Consider the following 23,610-nt stretch of genomic DNA (forward strand, 5'->3'; position numbering starts at 1 on the left):
TCCTCTATTAACTGCTTATCTGGCTTGGTTTCATGAGACTTGATCATCATGACAGTTTGTGACGGCTTCTTTGTCTTCCCATCAGCTTGTATGATTTCTATCATATTAGCCTCTTGATGGGCTGGCATTGGATTTCTATTGATATTTGGGGCTTCGGGGGTTTGAACCTCGATTTTATTAGTATCAATCAGCTCTTGTATTGCATTTTTCAAATGCCAGCATTTCTCCGTATCATGGCCTGGTGCACCGGAGCAATATTCACAGCTAATGGTGTAATCCAGATTCTTTGGAGGAGGATTGGGTAGCTTGGATTGTATTGGTCTCAGCATGTCTAGCTGTCTCAGCCTGTGGAACAGACTAGTGTAAGACTCTCCCAATGGAGTGTAAGTTTTCTTTTTCTGTTCCCTTTCTCCCCTGAATGCTGGCCTAGGCCTGAAACTTGGTCCGGAATAGGCTCGTGGGTAAGTATTTGGTGTGACGGGAGCACGCTAATTGGTGTAAACAGGTGGCTGATTGTATGCTTGAGCATGGTTAATGGAAAAATGAGGCTCTGAAGGGTGATAGTAGTGTTGGGATGAATCATGGTGGTAAGCTGATGGGCGAGGTCGTTGTTGATTATAGTAAAGCGGTGACCCTCTGGGTCCCGGCCAAATTCCTGAATCAACTACCGCTGCTTCCTCCCTCTTCTTTCTTCCAATTCCTCCTACCCCGCCTTGAATAGCTTGAGTAGTTGCCTTAATTGCTGAATAGCTCATGATTTTATTTGTCTTGAGGCCTTCTTCCACCATACCTCCCATCTTCACTACTTCGTTGAATGATTTCCCAACCGCTGAAACCAAATGGGCATAGTAAGTCGGTTCCAAGGCTTGGAGGAAGTAGTCTACCATTTCGCTCTCCTTCATAGGAGGATCCACTCTTGCTGCCTGTTCTCTCCACCGAAAACCATACTCTCTGAAACTTTCATTATGTTTCTTCTCAAATTTTGTCAAAGATAATCGATCTGGGATGATTTCCAGATTGTATTGGAAATGGTATGCGAATGCCTGTGCCAGGTCATCCCAGGTGTACCATCTCCCATGGTCCTTGCGTGTATACCACTCCAAAGCTGATCCGCTTAGACTTTGACTTAAGTAAGCCATTAATAATTCATCTTTTCCCCCAGCTCCTCGCATCTTGCTACAGAAACCCCTTAAGTGGGCTACTGGGTCGCCGTGCCCGCTGTATAGGTCAAATTTGGGCATCTTGAAGCCAACTGGCAATTTTACATTGGGGAATAAGCATAAATCTTTGTATGCTACACTGACCTGCCCGCCTAATCCTCGCATGTCTCTGAACGATTGCTCTAGACTCTTGACCTTCCTGAACATCTCTTCTTGTTCAACATTTTTAGTTGGCTTGTCAATTTCGGTTGGGAGATCAAAACGAGGAGCAGTTGAATTAATTTCGGAGGCTTTGAGGGTGGGTTTCGGGGGGTAATATTGGTTGTCCTGGGCCTGGAATGTAGGCTCACTAGGAGATTTGTGGAATGTAGCAGGGGGAGGTGCTACGAAAACAGGAGTCATAGGTGGAGGAAAATATGGAACGGGTTTCGGAGGTGGAGACTGTGGTGTCTGAGAGGTGGTGCCTCGGTAGTGCTGGTAAATGGGGAAGTTTGGGGATAATTCAGTGGTGATATTATCCTGAGTTTGAGTCATTGATGGAGCAGGGTTATTTGGATAAGATGGGGGTAACTGTCCTGTAGACCAGGCTTGGTACATCTCAGCCATTTGCTGCTTGAGTTTAAACATCTCTTCTTTCATTTTCCCGACATCCATCTCCTCTAGCTCCATACCTGTGTCAACATCTGGGATAGACATACTTTCGGGTATTGGTCCTTTTGATCTTGTGTGATAGTGATAATATGCCAGTATACTCTTTAGAGAAACTAACTGCTTGAATTCTGAAAATGAACAAACTTGTTAGTTTTGAGAGTTTAACACATATATAATCACACGTTGAGATGCAATGCTCCTAGACAAATAATCCCTTTCTATTATGCATTTGCTCGGCTGCTTGTGTCGTCCCAGCTTTCTTGAAATTTTTATTGTTATTCACTTTTATTTATTATATATATCTTTTATCGTGGTGGTCGAATCTTAGAGATTGCCTACGTATCATGCCTCACATGAATAAAACCTTGCGTAGTTCGGACTAAAGGCAATCACTTTTATTCATTACACAAAGATGGAATTTCATTTGAAAACTTTAAGAAAATGGCTTGAAAACACACACACTTAAATCAAAATAAAAGATATAATTCTTAACATCTCACAACGTGCCCCACTTTCCACTTTTGTTGTCAAATATTGGATTATCTACTCAATGTGGGGCTTGACCCGGATGGCCTCCCAGCGTTCGATACATCCTTTCCAACTCCATTGCTAGATGACGAGCAAAAGTGGGCGCATGCTCTGTAAACCTTTCATAATCCATTCCTTGGCAGTTTACATAACTTTGAGATGTGAAGACTGCCAGGTCGTGGATTTGTGCCCTGAAACCTTGGAGACGTTGGTCTTGGTCTTGCAATTGCTGCTGACGAGTGGTGGCTATATCTCTGACACGGTTCTCACGATCTAGAGCTGATTCTAACAGAGCTCGGAGTCTGGCCTGCTCTAATCTTGCTTGCGCTCTTTCCCTGTCGAGGTCTGCTTGTTGGTGTTTTCTGTTGCATCTTCTTGCCTCTTCTAGTTGTGCACGAAGCTGGTCTTCTGATTGCATCCAATAGTCCTTTTCCTTCTTGAATTGTGCCTTGTCTTTTTCGGATTGCCTATCCTGGCGTTCCTTGTTAGATCTGGCTTCTTCGTTTAATTGTTGGATCCTTTCTTTTGCCTTGCTCAATTCCCTTTCGTTTTCCGCAAGAATGGAATCATAATCTTGCATTCTTTCAAAGAGATTGGCGATGGTTTTTTGATCCTTCCAGCTCCTTCTTTGGCGTTTCAGAAACTCTTTTCATTTTTTGGAATCGAGCATGAAGATTTTCATTCTCACAAGCTAGACTCTTCTTCTCGCCTTCGGCTTCTTGTGCTTGTAAATCTTTTTCCAAACTGAGGCTTCTCAGATTTTCTTTTAGGGCATGGATAGTTGCTTTGTACCCTTTTTCCTTTTCTCCCCAGATCAACCGTTCTTGGATTTTATCATTGAAGTTTTGAACATGGGGTCTTTTTGTTGGCCTTCTTAGTTCAGGCTCTGGTACATCATCTACGCGAGACCGTTTTTCAAACCACCTTGCATATCCAGGATTTATCTCACCCTTTGTAGCGTCTGGGACTTGAGTATCACTTTTCAAGTATCGGCACCCATTCCACATCTGCTGAAGTAGAGCCTCGGGAATAGTGGCTTCTGGGTGTAATTCGATTACTTGCACACTCAAATCTTCATCATCAGGAACTATTTGATATCTCCCTAATTGCCTTAGGACTCTCAGTGGTGCATACGGCTGAATGCTTCTCAATCCCAATAGTAGTAGATAACTATTTGAGGCTGACATGTGTATTACTTCCCTCATCGGGAGCCATCCCAGAGTCCATTCAATTTGATTTGCCGTTAAAGCCTTTAGATGAGATACCCATGCTTCTATCCCTTCTGGAACCTGATAATTTTTTGTTCTTTCCTCATAGCTTTCGATGCAATTATCATTGTTTGACCCATACTGTATGATCTTGGGCTGTTGTTGGAGATGCTCCATCACCCACATTTGCAACAAAATTTTGCATCCTTCGAAGACTTTTGCTCCTGATTTGCATAAAGTCAAAGCCCGATAAATGTCTGATAGAATGATGGGGACAAAGGTGTGATTTTCTTTGGTGGTGAGGATTTGCACAATTTTTGCGGTGCGAATATCAATTGTTCGCTCTTTATTTGGGAAGACCATGACTCCTAGAAAAGCCACCATGAAAGCAAATCGACGGTGCATCTGCCAAGTGTCTTTGTTTTGCTTATTAGTAAGGCCTTTCTCATGAATTTCGAACCCATCTGACTTTCCGAACCTTGAATACAAAAAGTTGAAGGAACAACATCCATTGATGACATTGCTTTTCCTGATTTGACTGCTGATGTTCAGAAGACCGAAGAATCGATGTACCGAAGGAGCCTTTGTGAATATCAAGCTTTGATTTCTTAAACTTCCGTCAAAACCAGCATATCCAGCTATCTCCTCTAATGTAGGAGTAAGCTCGAAGTCAGAGAAACGAAAAACATTGTGAGCAGGGTCCCAAAAAGTTACTAACGCCGCAATCAGATCATCACGGGGTTTAACTTTCATAATGTCCGTGAGATTTCCCAAATGCTTGACGACCCATTTTTGACCGTCTTCGCCTAAATCATACCACCACATTTGAAGCTGACATAGAAATTCTTCCGTACTTGTGGATGAGGAGCTTTGTGTGGTGCTCATTTTGTATCTGAAATTTAATTTTGATAAAGTCAAAATTCATTTTTGAAAATTTATACTAAAAAAAACAAAAAATCATTTTCGAAATTTTTTTTTTTATTTATTAAATACCTTTATTTCAAAATTTAAAACTATTTTTTTCGATTTTTTTTTTTTAAAACAACCCATTTTATTCCCTTCTTCTCACCATGATTTTATTTAAGCTGGTCAACAAGCATGTTCGAGGCAAATGAATGCACAAGTAACAAGTAGGATGCATCATGATGGTCTTTTTATTTTGGGTTCACCTGTCCTAGACAGACCCAACCCCTGTGTTGAGTCTCCAAGGCCAAATGCATATGATGCAAATATTCGTTCCTACTAGGGATCCGGTACATGGCTGAGTTATTCTAAGTGTAAAACCTTAGGTTGATTGTTCTAAACCTGGCTTACCCAAACGGACAGTTTGAGCCGAAGCGGGGGCAACGTACCGGGAGCACGAAAGTCTGCCCGGCCTAGTTACTTGTCCCAACTCCGTCTTATTTGGTATGACTTTAACAGAAAGGTGGGTCACGCGCACGTGTACACCATAAATTCAGAAGACTCAGAAAGAAGGGGGTTTCGTAGCAGTTGTATATATTCACAATTCAAATAATATTAAAGCGGTAAAAAAAACATTTAGCATATTAGCATATAAACAGTTGAAAATCATATAGTAAATAAAGCCAATTAATGCAGTTATTTTAAGCTCGAATTCTTTAAACCCTGAACCAGTGGTTCTGGGTTACAGTGGAAGATAGAAACCACTATTATCCCCAGCAGAGTCGCCAGAGCTGTCGCACCTCCTTTTTCCGCGCCCGCGGGGCGCGTGGGGAGTTTTCTCCAATTGAAGGACAGTCGAAACGGGATTTGTTTATTTGTTTCAGAGTCGCCACCTGGGAATTTTAAGGCGTCCCAAGTCACCAATTTTAATCCCTGAATCGAGGAGAATATGACTCTGTTTATTATTCTGCGAACCAGAAATCCTGAGTAAGGAATTCTGTTAATCCGGAAGAAGGTGTTAGGCATTTCCGAATTCCGTGGTTCTAGCACGGTCGCTTAACTGTTTTTATTATTGGCTTAATTATCTTGATTTTTATTAAATACTTTTTGTTACGTGATTTTTCTACCGCTTTTACTTATTGTGATTAAGGACCCTTCTTTGAATCGAATTACGCGTACGTATATTCGTGTTATAAATTTAAAAATGCGGAATTGTGTCACGCGTACGTGTACACAATAACTTTTGATAATATATTTATTAAGCAATCATTTTTTCGAAATTGTGTTGAATCAAGAATATTTGTTTTTCTTAAATATTGAACCGCACATCGCGGGTTTTTATGAAATTAATTTAACGCCTTTGAAAAAATCCTTTTATTAAATATTCGCTCGAAATTGCGCGTACGCATAATCCGAATTTTTGCTTTTAAAAATATAATCAGGGTACGCGAACGTATCCCTAATTGCGCAAAATATTTGTAATGATATTAGGGATTTTTCCACAAATTGTTTGTTGTATCTACACATTTTATATGAAAATACTGAGAAATTCATATTCAAGGGATGTCTTTAAATTCTTTTAAAAGAAATTCACAATTTTTAAATATTGCCCGTTGACTATAATTTCCGAGTGTTAATTATGTTCATCCCAAGACTATTCAAATTCACAGTGAAAGGATAAAAAATTGATTTTTTAGCAAATACAACATATATATGTATGCCAAAGAATGAATTGTATATGAAACTAACAAATTCTATTTCTAATTACCATTGATATAAAGTGTTGCAATTGGTGCTTATACATCTCGTTTCATTCTCATATACTCGCTTTTAATCTAATAGGCCTAATTATTTGGTCAATTTGTTTTATGAAGGTAGATAGGCATCGAGTTTATAGGAAAGGAGTTATTATACAAGTTAATTCAATAAAATTACCTTACATGCAACCTAACTGTATGTCGTAAACATTCATAACGTTTTAACATCGTAACAAGCTATATCATATCACCTTTCACCAACGTTTATACACACATCTATTATCTTTATAAAAATATACCATCAATACCATCTTAACCTTATTTAACAACAAGAGTTAGTAATGTAGTTTTCTTGATATTTCTACATTACTCTTTACTTATCTAACAACACCATAAAATTTAAATAATGGCCCACTTTATGCCATGTTTCCTACCTTGACAATCTTAATCACAACTATACTTTAATGAAAATTTAGAAAATTAACCTTGTTACAACACTTATACAGTCTTCAATAAAGGATATTTAACTTACAGTCATCCTATCAACATATACTACTTATTTGATCCAGAAACAAAACTGAATTTTTAATTAAAGAGCTTAAATGAATAAAGATATTATTACAATTCAAGCTTCATTTATCTGTCATACTGAATCTCTTTCCAACATAGAATTTAAAAGGATATGTACCTGGAAATGGAGGTAGAAGAAGTAAGTTTCAGCAGTTGCAGCAGTAACAAAAACAATGGAATAGCAGTCTTTCCACAGGTTTGAGCAATAATAACACCCGAAGAACCCAGATGCACAGTGACAGAATTTTTAGGAAGTTTCAGATTTTTAACTGAACAACGATATTGAACAAATCCGGACAGATTTAATGAAAAGAATGATATTTCTGATTCTGAGACTTAGAACAAAACAGACTGAAAAAATTTCAATTTTTAAACACAGAATCAACTTCAATCCTGACTTTCGAGACTGAATTCTATTTTTGTGCTTCAGTTTTTTCTTTCTTTCTATGAAAACTGATAAGATCTCCCTCTCAAAATCTGATTTCAATCTTTCTTCCAAATCTGTATTCAAAATCTGCCCCTTTCCTTTTCAAATCAGATTTTCTCTCTTCTTCCTTTCTAATTTTTCTGTCTGAAAACTCTTTCTTTTAAGCTGCCCTAAATCAGTCCCAATTCTCTCTCTCAAAAACTCTCAGTCTCCTTTCTTTTTCTTTCTTAAAATCTTCTGTTTTTCAGATTTTTTCTCTTTTTTTTTTTAAAAATCTCTCAAACTCTCTTCAAGTTTTTCATTAAGCTGTCCAGCTCCTGTCTTTATACAGGGCTGGTCCTATGCTTTTTAAGTGCTTTTTGGACCCCTTTCTTCTTTTAAAACAGAAAGTTCCATTACAAACTACTTTTTAATACATTAAATGATCCTGTCCTGATTTTAAGCAGCCCATTACCCTTTGTTCCCCATTATTACTCATTAACTAATAGCCATTATCACTCCACTATCAGCTCACTTTTATATCATATTACCCTCACTATTCTGTCCAAAAATGTCCCAGATTTTCTACTGTAATTAATGTTATTACTGTCTTAAATTCAGAATTTCACAATACAGATTTTAAAATCTGTTTAAGCAGCTATAACCAATCCTAAAGTTTGGACTGAATTCTGATTAAAAATGTAATTCCTAACACAATTACATCCAATCAAACATTGGTAGAATCATACTGAATTCAGAACCAATCTTCATAGCAACATATTACACTGAGTTCAGTAACTGAGCTTTAACTTTGAACAATAAATCAAACAAACACAGGAGCCTTGTCAATATACTGACAATGCCCTATTCAGAAAACGATATATACACATCATACATTTGAAATTACTGATTTGCAAACAAACATGATTTAATTGACAAGTATTAATCAGTAGACTATTTACAACATTTGTCCATAATCAGTCTAAAATAATAGAAGCAGACTGTTTTTTATTAGCATTATCATAAATGAGAATTCATAATATAACTAATCGACGAACTTAATCGAGTCGATTACTTACATTATGAACAATCACAACCAACAGAAACAGTTTCATATTTTGATCATATAGACGGGCATGAGACAAAATGACAGAATTAATCAAAACAAAAAATATAAAAAAAAATTAACAAGTTATTAAAACAAACAAAAATACATACAGAATATGCAAACAGAAATAGAAAAGTACCTCTGAATTTTAATCAGACTCGAACTCAACTCGGCTTCGGATTTTGTTTGAAATCAAACAGACCTTAGTCGAAGTATTTTCCACTGAAAATACTTCGACTAAGGTCGATTAAACCTCAATCTTTATTCAATCTGAACGGAATCCAAAAGTTTGGTATTTTTAGGGTTCTTGAAAGTTCGATTTGGGATTTAACCATTTCTGGTCAGATTCGAGGAGAACCAAACATGTTCTAGGCACGAGGGAGGTCAGGGGGTTAACTGGTGTGAGTTTGAAGTAGGTTGGGATAAGGTCAGGTTGTACTCGAATCTTCAAATGAAGATTCGAGTAGTTCCAGTATGATTCGAACCATGCAACTAACAGATCCTTGGTGAGGGGATTTAGGAGAAACTGTGGTGTTATTTTGGAGGTCATCGGAGAAGATAAGGTTTTCAGGCCAACCTTCGATTTAAGATTCGAAGAGTTGGGGCCTGATTCGAAAGGAAAACAATGTTAGATCTGTGTAGAGGATGTTCAGGGGATTCTAGGGTGTTATTTTGGTGACCGGCGGCGTTGATGCCGCCGGGTTTTAGGCGGTGGGATCCTAGGGCGGCTAGAGTTAGGGGGGGTCTGAGTTGAGAGGAGGGGGGTGTTCAGTTAGGGGCCGGGGTAGGGGCTTGGGACTTATATAGGGGTGGGGTGGATTTATATTGTCCGTCCGATCAAGTAATATGAAGGGCCAGGATCAATTCATTAAACCAAACGATATCGTTTGGTTTAATGCCAGGGTCGGCTGAGTCGGGTCACTGGATCAGGTTACGGGTTACGGGTAAAGGGTAGTGTATCTCAGCCGTTGAATTGATCTAATCTAACGGCCCTTGATGAATGATCACCAAACGACGTCGTTTGGCGTAGCTGAATTGGACCGGTACCTGGGCTATTTTGGATTGGGCTGTGGGGGTGGGTTAAAATGGTTTGGGCCTGGATTTTAATCCAGGTCCGATTTTGTGTATATGTATTATTTTTTAATTTTTTTCTAATTTAAATTTTAATATTAACTATAAAAGAATTTTAACTTCACAAAAAATATATTAATTACTCTATAACAATTATTTAACACATAAACAAAACATCAATCACACAGTGGAATATTTAAAATAGAACGATTGCATATTTTTTGTGATTTTATTTAAATTATCTTTTAAATGCATAATTAAATCCTATATGCATGCAATATGTATTTTATTTTATTTTTCATTTTATTATGACAATGTAAACACTTACGGACATAACACAAGTATTTAACACCACGCAAATTCAAAAAACATTACACAGTAAAAGAAATTTATTTTATCTTTTGATTTATTTTGGAGTAGTTTTTCGTAAGGCAAAAATCACGTGCTCACAGTTACAATCAGGAGGAAGGGATTGGTTATGATGAGACGTTTGCTCCGGTTGCTCGCATGGAAGCTATTAGAATCTTAATCGCTTTGCATCTTATATGGAATTCACTTTGTTCCAAATAGATGTCAAAAGTGCATTTCTGAATAGACTTCTGAAGGAAGAAGTCTATGTAAAGCAACCTCCAGGGTTTGAATGTCATGAACACCCTAAATATGTGTTTAAACTGGACAAATCATTGTATGGATTGAAGTAGGCTCCTCGAGCATGGTATGAAAGGTTGTCAAAGTTCCTCTTATAAAATGGCTTTACAAGAAAGAGAATTGACAACACCTTGTTCCTGAAGAAACGGGGAAGGAACCTGCTCATTGTTTAGGTCTATGTTGATGATATCAGTTTTGGGGCAACAGTTGATTCTCTGTGTGAAGAATTTGCAAAACTCATGGGAAGTGAGTTTGAAATGAGCATGATGGGGGAGCTAAATTTCTTCTTAGGTCTTCAAGTGAAGCAGTCCACAAAGGGTACATTCATTTTTCAGCAAAAATACATCAAGGAGCCCTTGAAGAGGTTTGATATGGAAGCATCAAAAGTGATAGACACTCCCATTGCTACGGATACTCGACTGGACATGGATGAAACTGGATCTCCTATAAATCAAATAATGTATAAAGGCATTATTGGGTCTCTTCTTTATCTCACTACCAGCAGACCTGATATTGTCTTCAGTGTGGGGCTGTGTGCAAGGTTTCAATCAAATCCCAAGGAATCTCATCTGAAGGCTGCCAAAAGAATTTTCAGATGCCTTAAGGGAACACGGGACATGTTCCTGTATTACCCCTCAGGTGAAAGTTTTAATCTTATTAGGTATGCTGATGCTGACTATATAGATTATCTTGTGGACAGGAAAAGTACCTCTGGAATGACTCATTTTCTAGGATCGTGTCTCATCTCTTGGGGCACAAGGAAGCAAAACTCAGTAGCTCTTTCAATAGCGGAAGCAGAATATGTAGCTGCAGCCTCCTGCTGTGCTCAGCTCCTATGGATTAAACAGCAACCGGAGGATTTTGGGGTATTTACAGATTGTGTGCCTCTTCTATGTAAGAATACCAGTGCACTCAACATGGCCAAGAATCTAGTTAAACACAAGAGAACCAAGCACATTGATGTGAGACATCACTTCCCGAGGGACAATGTGGAGAAAGGGCTGATCTGTATGAAGTTATGCAGTACAGAAGATCAAATTGAAGATATCTTCACCAAAGCATCAATTTGAAAGAAATAGGGTGCAGTTGGGGCTATTGAAGCCTAATTGAGAACCCGATTCCCGTCAATTGGCTATGAATATCACCTTCGGTTAAAATTAGCTAAAGTATTTTCTGGCCAAGTCTAACTCACTTCAATACCGTTGCAGGTAAACACGCATAATGATTATAGAAGTTGTAGATGCATTGCATGGGTAATGAAAGAGGATTGAAATTTTCAAAGGCAGGTCAGGAACCTGGATCTTGTACCAAAGGTTAGTAGTTTTGTGCATTCTTTAATACACGTCTTGAAAAGGTGCAAATATCAATTGACATGTCATCCACCTTTTTAGACTCTACTCTCACGTCTTTTCACTTCAAATCATTTCATCTCCCTCTGAAACATTGCAAGTCTCCAAGCACAACCGCCATTTCAGAACTGGTTCCTATCTCTCTTTTAATAATTATCCTCTCTCATTATAAACTCTCTCCTCTCTTCATAGATCATATTCCCTCATTATAACTTCTCCAAAGAATTTTCTACTCTACCTCTTCAATGGCTGACAAAAACTCTGAAATTCCTACCTTAGTCGTCACTAACCCTAAAAAAACCATTGAGTCCTCCATCCCAGATGAGTCCTCTGTAACCATCCATGTACTCATCACTAAAGTCACCCCTAACCAATATTTCTTGTCACCCTCTAGTTCTAAGGCGACTAACTCAGAAACCCCTAAAGTCGTTGATCCTTCTTCTCTATCTTCTGAGATTCCCATTGATCAAGGGAAAAGTAGAGAACAGGGTAAAACTCCTAAGGTCGTAGAGGTTTCCGCCATTGTTGCTTCAGATTATGTGGTAGATATGGAGCCTACGAGGATGAAAATATTGCGACTATCTTTGTGGTATCTGCCGATGGAGTAGTACATGAGATAATTTCTGGTGCACCCATGTCTTAGAGGAACGAGACACAGGGACTGGTAGGAGAAGGAGCCATAGTGGCTGTTGAAGGCTCTGTGATAAGTTAGGATTTTAACATGTTTTATGCCCCTGCTTGCCTATGCTTTGATCATATATTGTTACAAAATAGTCCTAAAAGGCTCACAAGTTGTGCTTGATCGCAGGTTTGATCGACAAAGTGACGAAATGTTAAAGATCGGCTCAAAAAGGAGTCAAACCTGCTCAAGTATCAAACACCAAGAAATTTAAGAAAAGAAGGCCTAGTGCGGACCACGCAAAGTGGAATGCGGCCGCACTAGGTGGTTCAGAGAGTTAGTGAATCAGGCTAGAAGAAGTACGGCCGCGGTACACATCTCGCGGTCTGCGGTGAAGGCTCCGCAACTGCACTACTCTTTTGTGTGGTCCGCGGTAATGAGATTCAGAGAGATGAAGTTGGCAAAGCCAGTTCCATGCAGTCCGCAGTCGTGGTTGCGTGGACCACGCCAGCTCCCTCCGCGGCCGCGGTCCGTTCTACGCGGTCCGTGGAGTCCAAGTTCAGAAAAGCAGAAGTAAGCCCGGTGCGGCCGCGGTCCATTTAATGTGGCCCGCACTGACCCCTAGGGGTATTTTGGTCCAGTTTTTCCAGCCTAGTATAAATAGAACATTTCACCATTTTGTAGGGAAGGAGATACATCAGTAGAGAGTTGCGCTCGTGAGAACGTATTTTGTAGCCATTTTTGGCACTTTTGCTTTAAATTTACGATAAATTCTTGCAATTTAATTTTAGCAATTAATTAATATGCTTAGTTATTCATCTATTTCTTCAATTTCTTTATCTATCATGAGTAGCTAAACCCATTAGCTAGGGTTGTGGCTCAACCCTAGTGTGGGTAATTGATGGGTGTTGCCATCTAGTGTTAGATTGACTATGGGTGTTTGCTATTTGGGTTGATTTTATGTTTTAATCTAGAATTGGTGGTTGCGAACACTGATTCAAGCTTTGTGGGTTTAACTCTTCTTGAGAAAAAGAGTCTACAACCCCAAAATTGACCCAACAAGGAATTGGGATGGACTCATGAGAAATTATAGTCTCAATTAATGGGTTAAACCTCGAGAGTTATTACCCTACTTGAACCCTAGTTGCTTGGTCTAATTCGCCTACCCATTTGGTCTCGAGAGAGTCAATTGGGCAAAGTCACTTTCTCTACCGAGAGGTGTGAGAGTGGGTAAAATTGTGCAACGGTTATAGCATAAGCCCCAATTATGTCAATCGAACCTTAGTAACATCTACCCGTCAATTAGCCACCTAGGTAGTGTCACGACCCTAGTGCCCTTCTTCCCATTAGATACAACTTAGCAATATTCTCGTAGCATAATTTAGTGTTAATCAATAGTTTTACAAAAATAGTTATAATTTGAAAACCCAAAATGTTTGAAGTGACATTGGGAGTACAAACAAATCTCTAGGATAGACAGACAATCCAACTCCACTACTAGCTCCTTGAGGAATTCGATCCCGACCTTCATATCGGGTAAAAGCTATTGCGACCCGCTCTTCCTACCTTAGTGTAGCATTGAGTTGGCAATGATCACTTTTTATCGCCGTTGCCTGGGAGCTTACGGTGTTGACTATCTGTTTATTTAGTTTTGTGTTTCGCTTCTCTTTCCTTCTTGTTTACTAATTTTGTTTGTGTCGATCACTCAGGTACAAATGGCTCTTAATGCAAATGACCCTCTCGGCAGCGTGATAGCAGGGGAGGAGGTAGAGGATCTAGAACAAGATGAGGTCTTACCTCAAGTTCCACGAAGGGGCCGAAATGCCAATATAAATGCAAATGAGAACAACAATATTCCAGACCCTCCTCTGCAACCGCCGAGAGTGGCTCCCAGAGTTTTACCAAATCAAGGATACGCTAGTGCTATTGTGCCTCCCCGAATCCAGGCGGGGAACTTTCAAATCACAAATGTTATGTTGACCTTGCTCAAGCAAAGAGGGTATTTCACGGGCGCCTCCGATCAAAATGCCTACAAGAACTTGAAGGGGTTCGTGGATACGTGCTAGGGTAGCAAGCAGACAAACGTGTCCGAGGATGCGTTGAGATTGAGGCTTTTCACGTTCTCTCTTCGAGGTAAAGCATTGGATTGGTTAGAAAGGCTCCCCAATCATTCTATTACAACATGGGATGAATTGGCGGAAATATTTATTGCCAAGTTCTTTTCTCCAAGTCATATGGAGGCTCTTCGGGATGAAATTCTAGCCTTCAAGCAAGAGCCAACGGAACCTTTGCACGAGATATGGGAAAGATATAGAACAATGGTGAAAGAGTGCCCTAATAATGATATGACCGAGGCTATGATTCAACAAACCTTTTATAGGGGCATCAACACCATGAATCAATGCATTGTGAACCAACTGGCCAGAGGGAACTTTATGAAACTTTCTTACCAAGAGGCATGTGATGTACTTGATGAAATATCCGACACCTCTTCGGAATGGCAAAGCCGAGCAAATGTGCCCCAAGGTGACCCTACGGTCATCCATTTAAACAAGGAATTACACGATCATGGACAAGCTATTGCCGAGCTTACAACAACTATGAATCAATTGACAAAGGCGCAATTTCAACAAGTCCAAAACCCGTGCCAAGTCAATGCAATGGAAGGTGTTTCTATGTTAAAAGGAGGCAAAGAAGGCAACATCCTCAAGGTAATTGTGAACAATATGACAACAACAATGATGGTGGTGGTTATTCAAATGAGTGCTATGATGACCAAAGCGAAGAGGTCCAAAATGTCAATAACTACCAAGGGAATATAGGCAACTCTTCGAATCAACAATGGCGTCCTCAAGGAAATTGGGGCAATCAATAACAAGGCGGAGGTAATTGGAATAACAACAATCAACAACAAGGTGGTGGCAATTGGAATAATAACAACCAAAATAACAATTGGGGTAATCAAAGCAACCAGGGGAATTGGAATGGTAATAACAATAATTGGGGTAACAATAATAATCAAGGAGGGTGGAACAATAGTGGGAACCAAGGCAACCGGGGGCAAGGCTTTCAAAGGCCCCCCATGTACCAACAACCGAACAATCCTCCCCCTTTCCTTCTCAAGGTCCGATTTCCTCCGGGAGTGATATGGGGAGAATTGAAAGCATGTTCGAGCAAATGATGAAAAAGAACCAAGATTCCGATGACAATTAGCTTCTCATAATACATCTATTCGGAACTTGGAGGTGCAATTAGGCCAAATCTCTCAAACGTTGAATACTCGTCCCAAGGGTGCACTACCGAGTGATACGGTAGTGAACCCGAAGGGTGGGAATAATAATCATGTGATGGCAGTTACAATAAGAAGTGGGAGATGCGGTGATGTGAATGCCTCAAAGCAAAAGCAAATTATGGAAGAAGATGTTGAATTGTGGGATGATGATGTACCTTTGATTGTTGATGATGTGGTTGATCAAAATATGAACAATGATGTGCGGATTGATATTGATGTTGAAGCCGAGGTGGAGACTCAAGATGCCGTGAACCCGTCTAGGGAACACGTGATTGACATGCCCAAGCAGGTTGTACAAAAGGCCAAGGCACCTTTGCCTAGGCCACCTCCACCTTATCCTCAATGGTTAGCAAAGTAAAAGAGTGACAATCAATTCAAAAAGTTCATTGACGTGATGAAGTGCCTCACAATCAATGTGCCATTGGTGGAGGTGCTTGAGCAAATGTCGGGGTACGCTAAGTTCATGAAAGATTTGGTAACAAAGAAGAGGTCGATGGAGTGTGAAACAATTAAAATGACTCAACAAGTGAGTGTCATAGTGAATTCAATGGCAACCAAGCTTGAGGACCACGGAGCTTTTACTATCCCTTGTACTATCGGAAGTGCGAATTTTGCCAAGGCCCTTTGTGACTTAGGGGCTACCATAAATTTGATTCCGTACTCGGTTTTCAAGACTTTGGGAATTGGACAACCTCGACTCACCTCATGAAGCGACCTTTGGGCATAATCGATGATGTACTTGTCCGGGTGGATAAGTTTATACTGTCGGCCGACTTTGTCATATTGGATTGTGAGGTGGACTTTGAAGTTCCGATTATTCTTGGTAGGCCTTTCCTAGCTACGGGGAAGGCATTGATTGATGTTGAAGCGGGTGAGTTGAATTTCCGAGTGGGGGATGAGAAGGTGGTATTCCATGTTTGCAAATCAATGAGACAACCCAATAGCATGGAGGTGTGTTCATTTGTGGACATTGTCACAGCTGTGATAGTGGATAACACAAGTTCCATGATCCATGTTGAAGATCCCCTTGAGGTCGTGCTTCTTAATATGCATGTCAATGATGATGCTAGTAGGGTGGAGTGCGTGAATGCATTGCATGGTATGGGTTCATATTCATATGAGCCTAGGAGGCTATCTTTGGATCTTGAAAACCGCAAACTCCACCAACAAAGCCATCGATTGAGGAGCCACCGGTATTGGAGTTGAAGCCACTTCCTCCACACCTCAGGTATGAATTCTTGGGTTCAAATTCTACTTTACAAGTTATTATTTCTTCTTGCCTTACTAACATGCAGGTTGAGGCAACCTTGGCAGTTCTTCGAAAGGGGAAAAGGGCAATCGGATGGACTCTTGTTGATATTCGGGGAATAAGCCCCGCATTTTGCATGCACAAAATCATCCTGGAGGAGGATGCAAAGCCTTCCTTGGAGCATCAAAGAAGACTAAATGAGGCGATGCAAGAGGTGGTGAAGAAAGAGGTTATCAAGTGGTTAGATGCTAGGGTGGTTTATCCTATTTCTGACAGTTCATGGACTTCTCTGGTGCAATGTGTGCCGAAAAAGGGTGGTATGATTGTGGTGATCAATGACAACAATGAGCTCATTCCCACTAGAACGGTCACCGGGTGAAAAGTTTGTATGGATTACCGGAAGCTGAACAAGTTGACTAGAAAAGATCATTTCCCATTGCCATTCCTTGACCAAATGCTTGAACGTCTTGTAGGCCGGGCTTTCTATTGTTTTCTGGATGGTTACTCGGTGTACAATCAAATTCTAATTGCCCCGGAGGACCAAGAGAAGACCACCTTTACATGTCCTTATGGCACATTTGCTTTCTCTAGAATGCCATTTGGATTGTGTAATGCTCCGGCGACCTTCCAACATTGCATGATGGCTATTTTCACCGACATGGTGGAGGATATCTTGGAGGTCTTCATGGATGATTTCAGCGTGGTTGGGGATTCTTTTGAGAAGTGCTTGGTAAACTTGGATAGATTGTTGGCCCGATGTGAAGACACCAACCTTGTTCTCAATTGGGAAAAGTGTCATTTTATGGTAGAAGAAGGTATAGTGTTGGGTCACAAGATCCCGAAGCGAGGAGTTGAAGTTAATAAGGCCAAGATTGAGGTTATTGTGAGTCTCCCTCCCCCTACTTCTGTCAAAGGGGTGAGGAGTTTCCTTGGGCACGCGGGTTTCTACCGGAGGTTCATAAAGGATTTTTCTAAAGTGGTACATCCATTGTGCAAGTTGCTAGAGAAAGATGTAAAGTTCATGTTCGATGAGAGTTGTATGCAAGCATTCGAGCTTCTTAAACTCAAGTTGACTTCTACCCCCATCATTACCGCACCAAATTGGAGCTTGCCTTTTGAGCTCATGTGTGATGCTAGTGACGTTGCGGTTGCGGATGTTTTGGGCCAAAGAATCAACAAGATATTTTATCCGGTGTACTATGCAAGCAAGACCATGAATGAGGCTCAAAAAAACTATACAGTCACCAAGAAAGAATTGTTGGCTATTGTGTTTGCTATGGAAAAGTTTCAACCTTACCTTATGGGGGCCAAAGTTATAGTGCACACCGATCATGCCGCCCTTAGGTATTTGATGACCAAGAAAGACTCCAAGGCGAGATTGATGAGATGGGTGTTACTTCTTCAAGAGTTTAATCTATAAATTATTGACCGGAAGGGTAGTGAGAATCAAGTGGCGGACCACTTATCCCGTTTGGAGGAGGAGGGGAGGCCTTGTGACGGCCTTGAGATCAATGATTCATTTCCCAACGAACAACTCCTTGCGGTATCAATGAAGGACATGTCATGGTTTGTTGATGTTTCCAATTACCTTGTGACCGGAATAATCCCGTGTGAGCTCTCTTCTAATCAAAGGAAGAAGCTCAAGAGGGATAGTTTGGATTTCTATTGGGATGAGCCATACTTGTTCAAGATTTGCACAGATGGTGTGATTCGACAATGTGTCCTGGAGGAGGAACAATTGGGTATTTTGGAGGCTTGCCATTCCTCTCCCTATGGTGGCCATCATGGTGGGGCAAGAACGGCTTCTAAAGTGCTTAGTTATGGATTTTACTGGCCTACCTTGTTTAAAGATGTGGGTGGTTTGGTGAAGAAATGTGATGAGTGCCAAAGAGCCGGCGAAATTTCTAAAAGGGATGAGATGCCCCTCAATACAATTCTCAAAGTGGATATTTTTTATGTTTGGGGAATCTATTTCATGGGTCCTTTAGTGAGCTCTTGTGGGAACACTTACATTCTCGTGGCGGTGGACTATGTCTCAAAATGGGTTGAAGTCGTGGCTTTGCTCAACAATGAAGCCCGGAGTGTTGTGGAATTTTTGAAAAAGAGTATCTTCACAAGGTTTGGCACTCCTCGGGCTATCATTAGTGATGGGGGGTCCCACTTTTGCAACAAGGTTTTTGACACGTTGCTTTCTAAGTACGGTATCAATCATAAGGTTTCGACCCCCTATCATTCTCAAGCTAGTGTCCAAGTGAAAGTCTCTAACAGCGAAATTAAGAGTATCTTGTCTAAAACTGTCAATACTAACAGGACCGATTGGTCGAAAAAGTTGGATGACGCTCTTTGGGCTTATCGGACGGCTTACAAAACTCCGATTGGTATGTCGCCGTATCGGTTGGTGTTTGGGAAAGCTTGTAATCTTTCGGTGGAATTAGAGCACAAGGCCATGTGGGCTTTGAGGAAGTTGAACTTAGAATGGGATGTTGCGGCAAATCTGTGGGTTGAACAACTTAATGAGCTTGATGAGTTTAGATTCCATGCCTACTCCAGCTCGTCCTTGTACAAGAACAAAATGAAGGTATGCTTGGGGTAAGGAGTTCAAGGTTGGAGATATGGTTCTCTTGTTCAATTCCCGGTTACGTCTGTTTTTGGGTAAGCTCAAGTCAAAGTGGAGTGGGTCGTTCGAAGTTGTGTTTGTGACCCCATTTGGTGCTCTTGATCTAAGGAACAAGAATGGTGAAGTATTCAGAGTCAATGGACATCGGGTCAAGCATTATCTGGGGAAATTTGATGATAGCCACGTGGTGGCACTTCTCCATCTAAAGTGATGTGCTGGTAACATGCGTCGTGCCGCGACGTTAAATCAGGCGCTGCTTGGGAGGCAACCCATGTCTCTTTTTTCCTTTTTGTTGTTTTCTGTGTTTTCTTGGTAGTGTAGGTTTGATTTTTGAGCTAACTGATTAGGAGATGTTGCAGGGATTGAGTTGATGCAGTGCAAAATAGTTTGAAAAAAGAGTTGAACTGTCTCTGAAGATTGCCAGTGCGACCGCGGTTGCTTTTGTGCGGTCCGCACTGGTGATGGTGAAAAGTGGTACTCTCTGAAGTTTGCCATTGCGGCCGCATTCCATTTAGTGCGGACTGTGATGGACCTCCACGGTCGTGGTCTGTTTTGTGCGGACTGCGGAGGTTGCCTGCTCAAGCTTCATTCTGAACAAACCCAGCGCGGTCCGCGGTCGGTTTTGTGCGGTCGCGCTGGTAGGTAAGGCTGGGTCCCACTGTTTTTCAATAAATAGAGCCCAAGGGTCACAGCTTACACTTTTCGAAATTTTAACACTCAGACCCCTAAAGCTACCGTTCACTCTCTCTTCTAATAGTAATTCTTCCTTAGCCTAATTACTTGCATCTCATCATCATAATCTGGTAACATTTCATCATCATTCTTTGTTTTATATTATAATTTCGTTTTGTTTTTCATGCTCATAGCTAGAGTCTCTTCTTCTTCCCGTTTTTATTTCATTTGTTAGCCTAGGAAAGTGTAATGATTGGATATTGTGTGTTTAGAGACCTTTGTGAACTGGGTAAAATGAGTAGGGACAAGTTAGGTGGAAAACTTGAACAAAAATAGAAAAAACATAAACCCTAACTTAGTGCCTGTTCAAAATACTCTCCACGGCCCGCGGTTGCCTTTGTGCGGTCTGCGGTGCCCTGACGCGGTCCGCATTACCATTTTTCGCGGACCGCGGTGCCCAAGTGACTGAAATTGAAGCTATGCCTAGCGCGGCCGCATTGCTAGTGTTACAGAGAGGTAGTGTTACAGACCTCACCTTAGTGTGGACCGCGGTTGCTTTTATGCGGTCCACGGTGCCCCAAATGCGGCCGCACTCCTATTTGTGCGAGCCGCGGTTCCATGTTCTGCAACTGATTCTGCAACATTTAATTTTCTGTTTGCAATTCAATTTCAAGACTTGTTTCACTGCTTGTGCTGATACTAACCATGTTAGATGTGTATGCTTGCAGATAATGGTCAAACAACGAGGTAAAGGTGCCAAACAACCCAGCCGGGGTAATTCCTCCCGGGGAGGAAGCAACGGATGGTAAAACTCACTCCCCAGGCTAGACAAAACATAAAGGACATGAGGAAAGCAATAAAAGCGGATGATAGAGCCCTTGACACCTTGGGGAGTGAGTACGAGCCCTCCTGAGAGATCTCTTCAGATTCAGTCCCTCTATACATCCCATATCCGAAGAATGCCATACATAGAGACACTCTCCCATCTTCCCCTGATGCTCGAGCCTCAATCAACATTTCTTCTGGGTCGTCTGAGGGCTCAGTGGCAGGTAGTGGGGATGAAATCTCTACCTCTCCCACAACATCAATATCTGGAGAGGGTGCTAGAGGTGATGAGGGAGATGGGGATTTACCGGGGGTGGTGTGCCGCAGGTTGGGGGTGTTGACCGGACTAGGAATCCCGCTGTTTGGGAGGATAGATTCGTCAGCCAGGTGGCGTTCCACAAGTTTAGGTAATGGTGGCCGGCACGGAAATTGATTCTTGAGAGAAGTTTCATTAACAGAGACCTCCTACCCCTATACCCCAATGTACACAGACAGTTTCAGGCTCGAGTGGGTTAGGAGTTCTTTAAAGATAATTGTGTGAAGGCGAATGAGAATATGGTCAAGGAGTTCTATAGCAATGTGGCCCACATCTTGAAGGGCACTAAGGTGACCAAAGTGAGAAACAAAAATATGGTATTTACCAGGAAGGCACTAAATGAATACTTGGGGTTCAATGATAAAGATGAGTCCCTTTACAATGAAAAGTTGGTAATGGGCGAGGAGGTTCGTCCGTGGTTAGCTTCATACTTGGCAATTCCGGGTACGGTTCCAGAGTGGTTGTAAGTAGGGGCAAAATACTTCGGAGAACTTTCAACTTTGAGGCTAGAAGGTGGTTGACTTTTGTGTGCAGTCGGCTCGACACCACTACCCATGATCAGACTATTCAACTTGCCTGGGCTGTTCTTGTTGCTTCTATTATGGCAGGATATCCTATCAACGTGGGCAATGTGATGTCCCATGTCATTTCTGTAGTGGGGGTTGAGCATGACTGGAACTACCCTTTTCCCAGCACCCTCACTATGTATTTCTGAGACCTGGAGGTGGAGAATAAACCTTTTGACGTAAAGGTCAAACCTGTGGCTCCGTTATCATGGTACAGTTTGAAGGGGTCAAACAACCCTAAGGACAAAAATTACAAGCCGCCTGCTTCTGCCCCAACCGGCCAGTCTGAAGAGCCGGTTGCGGTAGAGCCCTCCATTGAGCCTACTTCCACAGTTGCTGGCATGCCTCCCAGACCTTCCATTACTGCTGGTCCCTCTACTTCAGCTAGTTTGGGGATTCCATCTTCCCGGGCCCATCCTATCACCTCCCACCAGCTAAGCCAAATACTTTATAGCTTGAACAACTGGATGGCGACTGCTTCATCCAAGTTGTCCACCTTGACTTCTACCATTGCGGCTCAGTCGGCACCACAGCCAGTGCAGGTTCCCCAGTCTATTGAGGATTCACTTAAGGAGATTCTTGCCAACCAGCAAAAGATCCTCGATTCTCAGGCTGCCTTGGCTAAGGCGGTAGATTCACATGGCAAGGCCCTGAAGGAGCTTGCCAGGGAGCACAAGAAAATGCGCAAAATACGGGCTTCCAAGGAGTCTGTGAAGGCACTGAGGGAGGATGTTGACAAACTGAAGGCAGACCAGCTGCCTTTAGACTTGTTATTCGAGGATACAACCCCAGTAGCAGCACTAGTAGCAGAGACACAGCAGCTTCCAAAGAAGAAGAGGAAGCTCCCCAGTGCAGATGAGGCGATCATGCAATTGGCGGACCCACCGGAGGCTTCCTCCAGTCAGCCACAAGATGTTCCTGATATTCAGCCCGTACAGGTCCAGGCCCCAGTCCCAGCAGCTAAGCAGCAGGAGACCGGGAACTAGTCTGAGGTTCTTGTACATACAGAGGACCAGGGGACCATTCATGTTCCCATGCAGACATCGAGGCTTAGGGAGCTCCTATATCCTTTCCTCTTGATTTTTTTTTATGGCTATTTGTTTAGTTGGCATTAGGGACAGTGCTAGCTTTTATTTGTAGGGGTGTACCCTACTTTTTATCCAGATGATTGTATATATTAGTTGACTTAGTTTATGTTTCTGTTGATTTTTTTATTAGGTCTGTATATAACTTTACATTTAGTTACTTTTATCGCACTTTTTATCTTCTCTTTGGTCTGTACATAAAGTTACATATATATATATATATATATATATATATATATATATATATATTCATCCCCCGTTGTATATTCTAATCCCTTATTGTAAATATTCATTCTATTTTCTAATTTCGTACAAATTTTTCATTCTTAGTTTAGTATATAGGCTCACAGCCTTTTTGTTTTGGTTTTGGCGCTTTCAATAAACCCTTAATTTTTTTAATGTCACGGTTCTTTCCAAGGGTGGAGTATTGTGCGAACCAGGTGGCTTTTCCCGATGATGGATGGCGTGACAACCTTCTTAAGGGTTTGAGTCTGTTTTTGATTTTTCCCTCATTTTTAGTAGTTTATAGTTAAGGGTACCTCAAGCAAAGTTTTACTTGGGCCTAACACATTTTCCTTTGATCCCATGGTCAAAGACAAGTGGTTGTGTTTAGGATGGTTAAAGTAGTGACCTTGAGACTCTTGTTTTGACCAAACAAACATCATGTGGTCTTTCGGGACTATTGTGTGCTCAATCGTGTCTAAGGTTGTTGTGGGCCCCTAACTCTATGTCTTTAGCAATCCTTGAGTGTGTGTGGTGAGAAATCGAATTGTGAGTTCAAGTCCCAAGCCAATGGTCTAGAACTTGCCCTAAATGTTTGTTGAGGCAAAATTTTGAGTGAAATTCGTTTTGAGAAGTGATTATAGGCTCTCCTTGATCCAAACAATAGTTGAACAATTCCATAGCCTACCAATGATATAATCCTTAGCTAACGCTTTTGAGCCTTAAACCTTTTTCTTTCAAGAACCAATGCTACAAGCCTATACCCGTTCTAAATTATACCCTCTCTT

The sequence above is a fragment of the Nicotiana sylvestris genome, chromosome 11 (assembly GCF_000393655.2).
Source record: "Nicotiana sylvestris chromosome 11, ASM39365v2, whole genome shotgun sequence".
Classification (NCBI taxonomy): domain Eukaryota; kingdom Viridiplantae; phylum Streptophyta; class Magnoliopsida; order Solanales; family Solanaceae; genus Nicotiana; species Nicotiana sylvestris.